Genomic DNA, 12,512 nt, shown 5'->3' on the forward strand with positions numbered 1-12,512 from the left:
ATCCCTGACATCATTAATATGCAGGGGAAAAGTAAACAAATATACCATAGTCTAAAAAAAATGAACACCTTTAAGATATTTCGTCACTCTTAATTTACAATAGTTCAATCATTTTATACCTTTTGTGGAATGTACACATACAAATATATCATAACTTATAATAACATATTTCATGATATAAATTTCATCATGATATACAACACATTTTTTCTAAATTTTTATTTTATTTTTCAACATGTCAGTTTTTGTTCATTCTCATAAAACCGCTCACATCAACTAACTCAAACAACTATTACACAACAACTGCAAGTCCGAAACGGCAGAAACTTTGTTTAGTAACTATCAACAGTTGTTAGATAGATATGACTGGCTTCTTCTTACGAGTGCTTCCACCTTCACGTTGAGGTCAAAAACTTTTTAGAACACCGTCGTATACTGAATTTAAAGATAATTTCTATGTCAAACTGAGTAAACGTTACTTGGGGATACAAATGTGTTTAACCCATTAAAGGAAAATTAAAAAAGAATTATTTCCCGGAATCACGTTGAAGGACAATTTACTGAGAAATGAGAAACCATTAAACCTATATCCATAGGTTTAATTTTCTAAAGGATAAAAAAACGTTTTAATGTCGTAGATGCTTATACATAGATTATATATTATAGATGATATCAAATTTAATTATAGTTAATTTATTTACTTAGCATCGCATTGAAATATCAAATTTCCTTTGTGATCCAAAATTCCGAAAGAAACAACAATATCTCTTTCTTTTAAAGCCATACATTACAAGTCCTTTTAAATAAAGTACGTAAACTGTGCCGCAGTGAGTATCTATAACTATATTATACTTGAAACTGTCATAAGTAGATATATAGTAGTATTGGGTTTTGGTTCAACAAGTCCGGCAATACATGATCCAGTTATACTTTTAGAATGAAAAGGAATTTAGCATGTCATGGCTGTTATTAAATATCTTATATTGAGTGTGTTGGAGGGAATTTGGGGTGAAGAGGAACATAGATACAATATATTTTTAATGCAGAAATGAAATATCGTCTTTACAAAAGTATGTAAGTTAATCTCATTATTTACGTATTTACTTATTTAATAGCTTCTACAGCCATTAATATCAATAACTTCTATGTCAAGATAAATAACTCCCCGCCATTTTCTTTTCTTTTTCGGATCGATTGTTTTCGATTTTGATTGATATTTTGGCAAAGAAACGTTGTAGTAGTTTAAAATTTTTAGTCTGCATCAAAAAGAGTGTCCGTAGGAGGTGAGCTGGAGCCCTTCAAAAATTAAAGAGTTTTTGCCTCTTACAAGAAAAATTAAATATTTGAAATGTAACTTTTGAATTTCTTCTTTTTTTTTTTTGAATAACTGAGGATTTTAGACAAAATACTATTATCTAAGAACATCTATTGATTTTCGGCAAAATAAAATATTTTAAATTTGATTTGTTAAATTTTTTTGTGAATTGCTATGAATTTTAGAAAAAAATTAAATTCCAAAATAATAAATCTTTGAAAAAAAAAATTTAATAGCTCTGAATTTTGTAAACTTTTTGCCAAAAACTTAAATATTTAAAACGTTTTGTATGTAGACATATGCAAATTAATTAATTTTTGAAATGTTCTTCAAAAAAAATAATTTAATTTCTTGTGAAAACTTATAAATTTTTGACATTTTTCTTGAATACCCCCGAAAAAAAACACCTCCGAACACCCTGAATCAATCAACGTCAGCTATGGAAAAGGGCAGAAACAAAGACGAAGTAATAGCTTTAGATACAAGTTGCATATCTTCATAAAATTTATTAGGATACGAGATGGTCCAGAGTTTACAGCGGAACGCGAAAGTGTCTTCAAATTGAATATTTCAAAATGTGTTTTTTTTAGATAAACAACTTTGTCTTACGAAATCTCGATTTAGGAATAAATTAAAGACGTATATCAAGTTATAACTGAACATTATTTTATCTCTAGATATAGAGATATACTATAATTTCAACATCAATTCACATAAAGAACATTAATGGTTAACTTTTTAATACACCATCAGAGTCAATCAGTGTTCAATATCATTTCTCTTGTTCGGTTAGGATTTTTGTTGAAAAAAAAAAGATTAGAAAAGGAAAAACAGTTGATGCGTGTGCTCTTCCTTATTTTTTTTTCATTCTTTAACAGCTCATCATAGTGATAAAATCTCCCTCTGAAAGAACAAAATGATCACCTTTCTTTGGTGTAAAGTATTTAATACTAGAAAGGCGAGGGTATCATTTTTGATGCCCATTTGGGATTCAATGAAATATTGGTATAAACTTCTTGATTGTATTTGTTTATAAGTTCTTGAATTTATATAAATAATTATACTTTGAAGGAATAAGACATTGCCTCGAGTCTTAATGGTACTCCTATTACGAAGGTCATTATTTCGAATTGAGAAAGATGAAAAATATGTTCAACACATCAATGAAGTTTATCTGATTCTTATGACTATTCTGAATTTTTTTCTGTTCTGAACATTATGAAGAAAGTCCCAGGTCCATCATCATTTGTAAAACATCGCATCATTAGATATAATTTTTTTTTTTAAATATATCATTTTTGATATCCACCGTCGTTTAAAGGGGTGTTTTACCATCCGTCGTTCTTGTGTTAAAAAAGGCATAATCAAATAGATAAGTTTGTATTTAAATATGAGCATAATCCTTTACTAATGATATTTTTGATGTTAAAAGTTATTCTCTTTATAACAAAAATTCATTTTGTTGCATAAAATTATATAACAGGTAGCTGATGTTAACAAGGGTCTTAATTCCAATATACCATCAGTCTCGCTTCCGCCTTTTACTCTTTCTTTTTAAAAGTCCCATCCCCACCGATTATTAATGTAAAACAAACAAACGAATGTGACGTCAAATTATACCTATTTCGTCACTTGATACATCTTTTCTGTAATTATTTCCCTATAGTAGAATCTATGAAAAATTATTTACTTAACACATTTTAACAATTAAGCAACTTCCCTTTCCCAAAGCATCAAAACAATATCAAACACACTCATTTTCGTTCAATCTATACCAAAAAGTGCAATTTTATATGGCTAAGTCGCACATACTACATATACAGAATACTTTTTGGTGAGTGTGTAATGTATAAAACTCTCTCTGAAATCAAGAAAAGGAAAAAGTAAACCTCATAAATTCCATGAAATTACTACAAAGAAAGAAATAATGCACCAAGTCTCCAAGGCCTAGCTCTTCAATATAATCCATAGCCCTAAAAACATGTAAGTCAAATAAAATACAAGAAAATTTATTAAGATTTCTATACCTTTGCGTTTCCCATGCATAAATCTTTCCTCCTATTCGTTAATGGTTGTATGTACAATAGGATCCCTAAAACACCCTTAAGTTCTTGAATTGTGTAACCTATTATCTCATTTATATAAACATATAATCAAAAATATTTCCTTAGCCTAGTCACGTTTCCGGTTAAATTACAGGTCTTAATGTGAATATCACAAATGTAAATAGAGTTGTATAAAATGTGACTGCTCGTATTTAAGAATAACGGAAAACGGAAAATGATATGGTAACCCTAATCAGTTCTAGTAATTTTAGCCGAAAACATTTTTTTGGGAAAGGACAATTTGCTGAATTAAATTTCACTGAATTGTGTTTTTGCCGTGAGACAATTTGCCAAGCGGACATTTCACCCAAGTACCATTTGGGACCATTAAAGATTCGAACTACATTCAAACAACAAATTACTGTGCTGTGTTTATATAATAATCATTTTTGAAAATAATTAATAAAAAAATATATTTGTTACAAAAAATCACTCATAATTTACCTTTCATTACATTTATAGCATATGAACAATACCTATTTATCAAACTATCATTTTAAGTTGAATTAAAATATACAATGTATTAAATATCATTTTTCGGACAAATGTCCCAAATGGTCCTTCGGCGAAACGTCCGTTCGGCAGCTTTTGTTTCGGCAAAATGTCATTTGGCAAATATTCTTTCAGCCAATAGTACGCTCACGAACCATAACTATTGGATTTTTTTTTTTTTGAGAGACAAGCAGCTTCGATGATTCCTTCGAGCAAGGAAATAAACACAAATTTCGCTCCGTATTTAGCAAGGACATATTCTAGAATTACTCCGACTTTGATCCTTAACTCTACACAGAGTCCACTTATAACTCCCAAACCAATCATGAGTATTACTCGTACATTATTCACGAGCATACGTACTATAGTGAGTACTTTTTATTATGATGTTCTCTCTTCAAGAATAATGAAAACAGCTTTTAAAAAAAAAAACCTCTTCAAATTGTCAACTAGAAAAAACCCGTCACGGAATGATATTCTCATCTTCTATACAACACTTAATGTTAATACATTATGGAAGAATAACCAAAAGGACTAGGTTTAAGGAAAATATAAGAAGGTTGAAGGTGTTTATGTAATGGGCCCGAGTTTATAAGTGAGTACATGGTGGGCATATAAGATACCCACTAATTTTCTTAACTTTTTTTATCTGAAAGTGTTACATTTATGAGAATAAGTAAGAAAATCCTTCAAAAACTTTTTAAAAAACATGGTACCCTAATGTGCATTGTACATTTATGGATGGTCTTAAAAACTTACATTCGTTTTTAGTTCGTTATAGAGAAGCTATATTGTGGATTGGAATGACCTTCAATGGATTTATAGTTTCACTTTTTATCTCTCAGTACTTGATACCTACTTTAGACGAAAATATAACAAAGGAATAAGTTACCTCGATAAAGGATAAATATGTTCTTGGAATCATGACATGGAATATCACCATGCCTACTCATAACCTTATTTCTTTTATATCTAAAATGTTCCTTCGAGAATAACTAGAAAAATGGCCCAAAATTATGTGGAAGAAGTCAAATGCATCACTCTTCCGAAATATTATTTATTTTGTATTAAGAATACCTATAACTAAGTAGCTGAATCAGTTATACTTAATGGGAAAAACTCATGTTCACTTTCTCAAACTTTAATAGAAAGTGGATTTTCATGGTAATTTTATGGACTGAATTTACAATGGGTTTTCAAATTGTAATGATTAAGGAGGTTTTTTGACCATAATTGTTGTATTTTTGGAGAATTCATCTTATCACATGTGGAGAAAAAAGAAACAATAGCTGAAAACATGGTGATGGAAGTGAACAGATCCGTTAAGATATCCGTTTTTTATATCCGTCAAAAAAAAAAAAAAAAAAAAAAATAGCAGACATTGTTTCTCGTGACGTTTATTGCTATAGTTGTCAAAAAAAAGGGATTCCCGGCATCAAAAGAAATCTCCCTCTTGACGATGTCAAAAACGAGATGATAATCAAAGCTAAGGATGTCATTTTTGTAATACCAACTAACCATGTTTTGGAGTAATCAGTACTTTGGATTTATCTTGTTACTTTTGTTAAGGTAAACAATAAACCAAGTATGGATGATTCGTATTGACATCAAATCGGATTGATAATATTATTGTTTAACAATGCACAAGGCTATAATAACTTTATCGTTAAGGAAGCGAATTACTAACATATCTAAATATTCCCTTCAAAAAGGGAAAGAAGAATTAGTGGTTAGTGAATCAATTCTCTTCATTTAATAGTAGGGAATTGCTCACCGCTTAAAAAGTAGTAGGGCCCCCAAAAAAAAAAAAAAAACTACACAAAAATACAAAAATGAACTTTATCATCACTCTTTTGGGAGAAGTACCTGGTCAGTTGTTTTATGGTCTTTTAATGTATAAAGGAAACAGGCAGAACTCTAAGGACTTTTCATGATAGATACTTCAAAAAATGATTTATAACGAATTTAAATGGTTGACGTTACATTATAGAGTTTTAGTTTGTATGTAGAGATTTAATTGAAAACCAACTCGTTGATCAAGTCGTAGTAATCTTTATTAATAAAGGCAGGTTCATTTGTTTGTATGAATGAGCCTTTGAAAAAAATCAAGGCAATTTTGATATAAGACACAACGGTGTAGTCAATGTAGATCTTGCAGTCGCTTAAGCATGTAACATTGAGCACTGTATATAGTGCTCCCTGATCTATATCATTCTTTTTTATTTCAAAAATAACAATTAGTCATATTAATGAAATCTCAATGGGCTTGTATTTAGTATCGAGTATGTTTAAAAGGGGAAATGTTTTTGTTATTCAATAAAAAAAGTAATGAAGTGGAAATAAAAAGTGGTCTAGCAATGAGATAAAGCACAGGCAGTGAGTACTCTCGACACTAAAGTACTCCCATCAGGCTCATCATCAGTCATTACATCATATTACCTTCTTCTTTTTTTTTCTGACTCTTATTATTAATCTTTCATTCTTGGGGAAAGAACATATTATACGAATTGATACAAGTATTGGGTAGCTTAGTGTGAGTGTGCTTATGCGGAAAGTAACAGAGAGGATTTGTTGAGGAGTTATCTTTTATATAATGGAAGCAAAAGGTTTCATTGAGCCAATACCTAATTGCTCCGGGCAATGGCGGGTACCACAGCAAGTATTTAAATTTTTAAAATATTGAAATGATTTTATTATTAACTCGGAAGCGGACGACAGGGAGAGGATTATTCCATATATTATAGATTGATACTCCCCTAATTAAAATCATGGGAGGTTATAAATCCCCCTTTGATATCTTTGACCTGGCCAAAGTATTTTTCTTGTAATCATGTTCAGAGTTTTTAATTCTAAACATGATTACTAAAAAATATATAATTGTAGCTATAATTGTACCACAACTATGCATGTAGCAAGGGATAGCTTCAAATAAGGAGAGAAGGGTCTCCCATGAAAGGTCTAGTCCGGTTCTTCTCACAAGAAAAAAATCTGTCAAATCCAGAAGCATAACTTGAAGAACAATATCTGGTTAGCAATAAGTCCTTAACATGTATTTAGGATCATGTAAGTCAAATACCCCTAGCATTATATGGCTTTGGGGGATGTTAGTAGCGAGAGTCACATTATGTCACACTTCATCTTCAAGCAGGGTCTGAAGTTTTGCATCAAGGTCTACATCAATGTTCTTTGAGCCAAAGGCCAAAGTAATTCCTGAATCTGTAGGAAAACGAAAGATTGACTTTGGATCAGGCAGTAAAATGATAGCCCCTATCCCACCAGTAAAAGAGAGCCCGATTATCTTGATTTTGAGAAATTGATGTACAATTAAGAATGAAATTATTCACCCCTTAATGTTTTGGGTGTTTTTTTTTGGAATATATTTAAGTACGTAATAGTAATTTATTTTGTTAGTAATTGATAAAATTTCTTATTATAATAAAACTAATTATTGGGCATAATATCTCATTTTGGCTTGCTTCATTAAGGAATATTTGACATTTTTTTCAAAGAATGGTGCTCAAAATTATTCTCCCCCCTTTAAAGAGAGTTATAGGATTATTTGATAATATTACTCTAATCACATCCCACTAAGGTTATCAGAAAGTCCAAGGAACTTAGTTTGGATTTAAGTACAAGTTAAGGCCCACAAGCCTTGGCAGGGGTACAAGTGCATTTCAAAACGATTTAATCTGCCGAGTAGCAATCCCCAAAGCACTATTGCCAAGAATGGAGTTAATCATTCTGTTGTTAACAGAAAAGACCATGGTTGCAACTCCAATATTTCTGCAAAACTAGAACGTAAGATAGTTAGGGATATCCCCAATAATCCTCGCAACTCACCTATAGGCATTGTCCAAGAATTGGATGGTTTAGATGTCAAGGTCAATTGAACAACTTTGAAGGGTGCCTAATACAAAAATGGATTAAGAGGTTGTTCCATAGAAAGACACCAGCATTGAGAACCAGACATGTCACATCTTGCTTGAAATATGCCAAAGAATACATAGAAAGGGATGTTGACTTTTGGAAATCGATTCTTGGGTATGATGAGACCAAATTTGAGTTGTTTGGTCATCGTGATGTAGCATTTGTTTGGCACAAAAAGAATGAAGCATTTAAACCAAAGAACACTTTGCCCACTGTAAAGCATGGAGGTGTTTGCATTCTGCTATGGGGATGCTTCTCTAGCTACCTCACTCGAGTACATTGGACCATGAAAAAGGAGAATTACATTGATATCATATCCAACAATCTAAAGGAGAGTGCAACTTTACTTAAAATTGGTCCACATTCGTTATTCCAGCAAGATAATGATCCAAATAATAAGGCCAAGATTATGACATAGTGTTTCTAAGGCAATGGAGTTAAGGTCCTAGACTGGGCCATCATAGAATCCAGATATTAACCCAATTGAAAACTTGTGAAAATAATTGAGATAGCATGTCCTAAAAATTTAAAATAATTGGAAACATTTGCCAAGGAGGATATGTCCAAACTTTTTGTGTATACATGTGCCAATCTTGTGCTTCAATACAAAAAAAAGACGTGACGTGACGCAGTACTTCAAGATTTGCAATTGATTATTATTATGATAATTTGAATAGGGGGAGAATATTTCTGTGCATTGCATTTTTCTATTTTCTTTTATAGTATTTAAATTGTGATAAATAAATGATAATAACTCATTCAGAATTTTAAGTCAATGACTTTTCCGAGATACTGAGAAATTTTAATAGTTCCAGAAGACTAATATTGAAATTATGAAGAAAATACATCATTTTTATTAGGGGAGAATAATTTCGTTTTAACCGTACGTCCTGCAGACTTTATGTCCTCCTACCTCACCGGAATTGAGCCCCTTAGATTATTTTGTTTGGGCAATGTTGAACAGTTTTTTCAATGAAGGTCCTCAATGCACCAGAAGATCCCTGAGTGCTGGGATAAGGTGGGCATTCCAGACTTTAGTCACTATAACGGTCAATCAGACAATGGGAAGTTTCCAGGCACATTGTGAACGGCGATTTTATTGATTGAATGTCAAATTTATGTTATAGTGTTGATTTTTGTAAAAAAAAAATTGAAAAAAATTGGTAAAGAAATAAAGTCACAGTAGTGTGTTACTTTAATTTCTGGGGCTTGCAAACGTTTAGAATTTAGCAAACCCAAACCACCCTTTATAGTCCTTCACTTTTTGAAATGTAATAAAAATGAAAAGTTGTGTAATTTTAATCTTATCAATTTCTGACATCATTTATATAAAACAGGTCTCCGATATCGTAACTGATTCCGACACTTTATATATTTATCCATAAATTTTCCTTTAAATTGTATCCTCAATTTCCTAAAATTCTGTCAAATTATTGTCCACCAAATAAGTATCCATTTAGAAGGACAAAAATACACTTACACAAATGTACTTTTAGGAAGGTTTCTGAATCATTAAGCCTTCCAAAAAATTATTTCAAAGCTAACTAAAATATTGATTACTACCAATGTCCTCACAAAAAACTATAGTTGTTCACAAAGACATATTTTCACATTTTTCATCGTACCTTCAAGGTTTAGTCATATACAATATAGGTATGTAGGTGCATAAAAACCTTGCCTAAAGCTTAATTATAATTCACAAATATAATATGATGGAGATAAATGACCTTGAGAGAGATGTAAAAAAGTGTTTATCATGTCTATTCGTTTTTCAGGAAAATGTACAAATATTGTTTAAAGTTTCATGATACAAAGTTTGTGTAGGGAGGGGAATGTACAAATATTTGTATGCAGTTCCTTGCATGAAAGTAGAATAGTAGTTATGTGTATGAGGAAGGAACTAAATTAATACTTCCGTCCTTAGGGATGCGATAATTTGTCGCATTCAACACCTTTTTTCTATCTTTTTTGTTGGGCTTACATTAGTTGAAACCAACCCAGGATTATATAACTGACAAAAAATAGCACTCAAATTGGGATCATGAAAGGAGTGGAAGAAAAAAGACATGTATGTGATTGTTTTTTATAAGGACAAACAGATTTGATTGCCATATAAAAAAATTTTAAAGAGTTAAGACTTTTCAAACGGGATTCTATACTGTTTTGTAACTTAAAAAATTCCCATCAGATATCAAATGTACATTTTCTAGATCATAATGATCCACTAATTAAGCATTGGTAAATCCTTATGTCAAATTTACGCTGTAGTTTTATTTGGTATTTACGTTTCTTTTAATCACAACAAGTTATGAGGATAAGCCATATTATCATGAACTATCTGCTCACACTTTTCTAATTTAAAGTAGTTGACTATATGTACGTCTTTTGAATTTAAAAGAGTTTAAATACTTATTCGTTTGTTTGAAGCCACTTTGGTATTGCTAACTATACGAATACATAGCTAACATGTTCAATGGTATTTTCCTTTTCTGTTTGTTGTTTTTGGTTTCGAGTAAATTAAAATCCTCCTCAATTGTGTTCTTCCTTTATGAAAATTGAGCCTCTTATTTATGAGGTAAAATCCCCTTCGGATTCAATGCTCTTTTGAACAACTCTCTTTGCACTTTGTTGATTTGGCTTAATAAGTGGTCATTAGTCAAGTTAAAAAAATATCAACCTACTATTATTGAACTTATTTGATTTGGCTTGATGACCTTGCAAAGGAACATTGCCAAATTACTTTATGCCGTCCAGCGGAAGGAGATTTCACATCATTCGTGCAGTGGAATGCATTGTGATATCAGTTAGAGCATCCTGGATAATAGCACAATCTTCAAAGCCTCGTATTTACAGTGATATAAGGATTCGAGGATGCAGGATAAAATACGGCACAAAGTCAGGAACAATCCACGAAGAAGTAATCCCATAGGAATCATAAAAGTAGTATAGGCATTAAAATATACTTGTAAAAAGAAATCACAAGTGTAATGAGTACAGATACATAGATCGCATGAAAATGAAAATAAAACTTATTTTCTTCTACAAGCATTTTTTTTTCTAATTATGACTCATTCATGAGTGGTTGCTCAATAAAATTTACATACTTATAAGGAAACTCGTTTCTTATCCTATGTTAAGAAAAATTGAATTGATACTCTATTAATATACTTGATACGAATATACGTAATTTTGGGTTTTTTGATTTATGCAGTAATGTTCAAGAATCCTTTCTCATCTAGGATCCCTTTCTTTGTAATTGTGACGGGCCTTTTCATCTAACAAAATCCTTTTGGAACTATTGGGTATAATCTTGTCATTTCGCCAAATTGAAAATATTTAAAAGATAATTAATACATTCATTGCCTTGTGTATTAATTATGTAGGATTATATAAATATATATTTTTATTTTTTTTTGAGAAGGAAGGGGGGCTAGGTTTTTGGAATTTTTTGGAAAAAAAAATTCAAAAACCCATAGGTATTCACTGAAATTTAAATTTTTTGGAAAAAAAATTGAAAAATTAAACTTTTGGAAAAAAATTCAAAAAGAAAATTTCTAATATTAAAATTTTTCGATAAAAAATTCAAAAAAAACTTTTGAAATGATTAATGAAAAAAGTTTAAAAATTGACAGCTAATTATATTTTTTGAAAAAAGTTTAAAAATTGACAGCTAATCGCAAAAAATTATTTTTGGAAAATAATTTTAAATATTTATTTTTTGGAAAAAAAATCAAACATCCATAGTTATTCATATTTTCCAAAAAATTCCAAAAACTCATAGGTATTCACTGAAATTTAAATTTTTTGGAAAAAAATTTGAAAAATTAAACTTTTGGGAAAAAAATTCAAAAAGAAAATTTCTAATATTAAAATTTTTTCGAAAAAAATTCAAAAACGAAATGATTAATGTTACATTTTTTGAAAAAAGTTTAAAAATTGACAGCTAATCGTAAAAAATTAAATTTTTTGGAAAATAATTTAAAATATTTATTTTTTTGAAAAAAAATCAAACATCCATAGTTATTCATAAAGCAAATGAATTATTATAGTTTAAAATAAAATCATACTCCAACTATATAATCATCATTCTTTTTTTTTATGTTTGTTCTAAGTTTATTTATTTATTTTTTTAGAATATGATACAAACACTTCAATGAACTTGAACCTTCTTTAAGGATGACGAGCTGTGTGTATTGAATGTATATAAAGGAACTTTATTTTCACACGGTCAAATGAGTTTCCATTAAAATTAATTTAACAGATACTCTAATGATTTTTCTGCACTCTATTATGAGTTTCTTTGTACATAAATATGTACCAAAAAGACTGGAAGGGATTAGAACCTGTTTGAATGTACCCAATTATGTCCGAGTACTTAGTATATTATACTCATTTAATAAATGATGAAATTAAGATATAAATAATCAAAAAGGCTTAACATTCATTATAATTTAAGTGGGTCAAAGGAAATGTGTTTTTCTTCTTACTACGTAGAAACCACACAATCACATACATAAATAATTCAAATGTTTATCCATTTTATTCAATCAATCAATTGTTCTACTTGAAATACGATTATTTGATGTTGATTTTTTATATTGTATATATAAAATAGTTAAATTACTTCATTCCTAGAGCTCTATAAATTTTTAACATGAGGCCTTAAATGCTCT

General features: G+C 30.0%; 1 long non-coding RNA gene across 1 annotated transcript; it reads left to right on the top strand.

The window, feature by feature from the left end:
* Positions 1-721: 721 nt before the first annotated feature.
* Positions 722-12,501, top strand: LOC139907205 (uncharacterized). The gene is made up of 3 exons (XR_011783659.1): positions 722-827; positions 883-1,350; positions 11,973-12,501. It is a non-coding gene; the product is annotated as an uncharacterized lncRNA (long non-coding RNA).
* Positions 12,502-12,512: the final 11 nt, after the last annotated feature.

This window comes from Lepeophtheirus salmonis, chromosome 14, assembly GCF_016086655.4.
Source record: "Lepeophtheirus salmonis chromosome 14, UVic_Lsal_1.4, whole genome shotgun sequence".
NCBI lineage: Eukaryota > Metazoa > Arthropoda > Copepoda > Siphonostomatoida > Caligidae > Lepeophtheirus > Lepeophtheirus salmonis.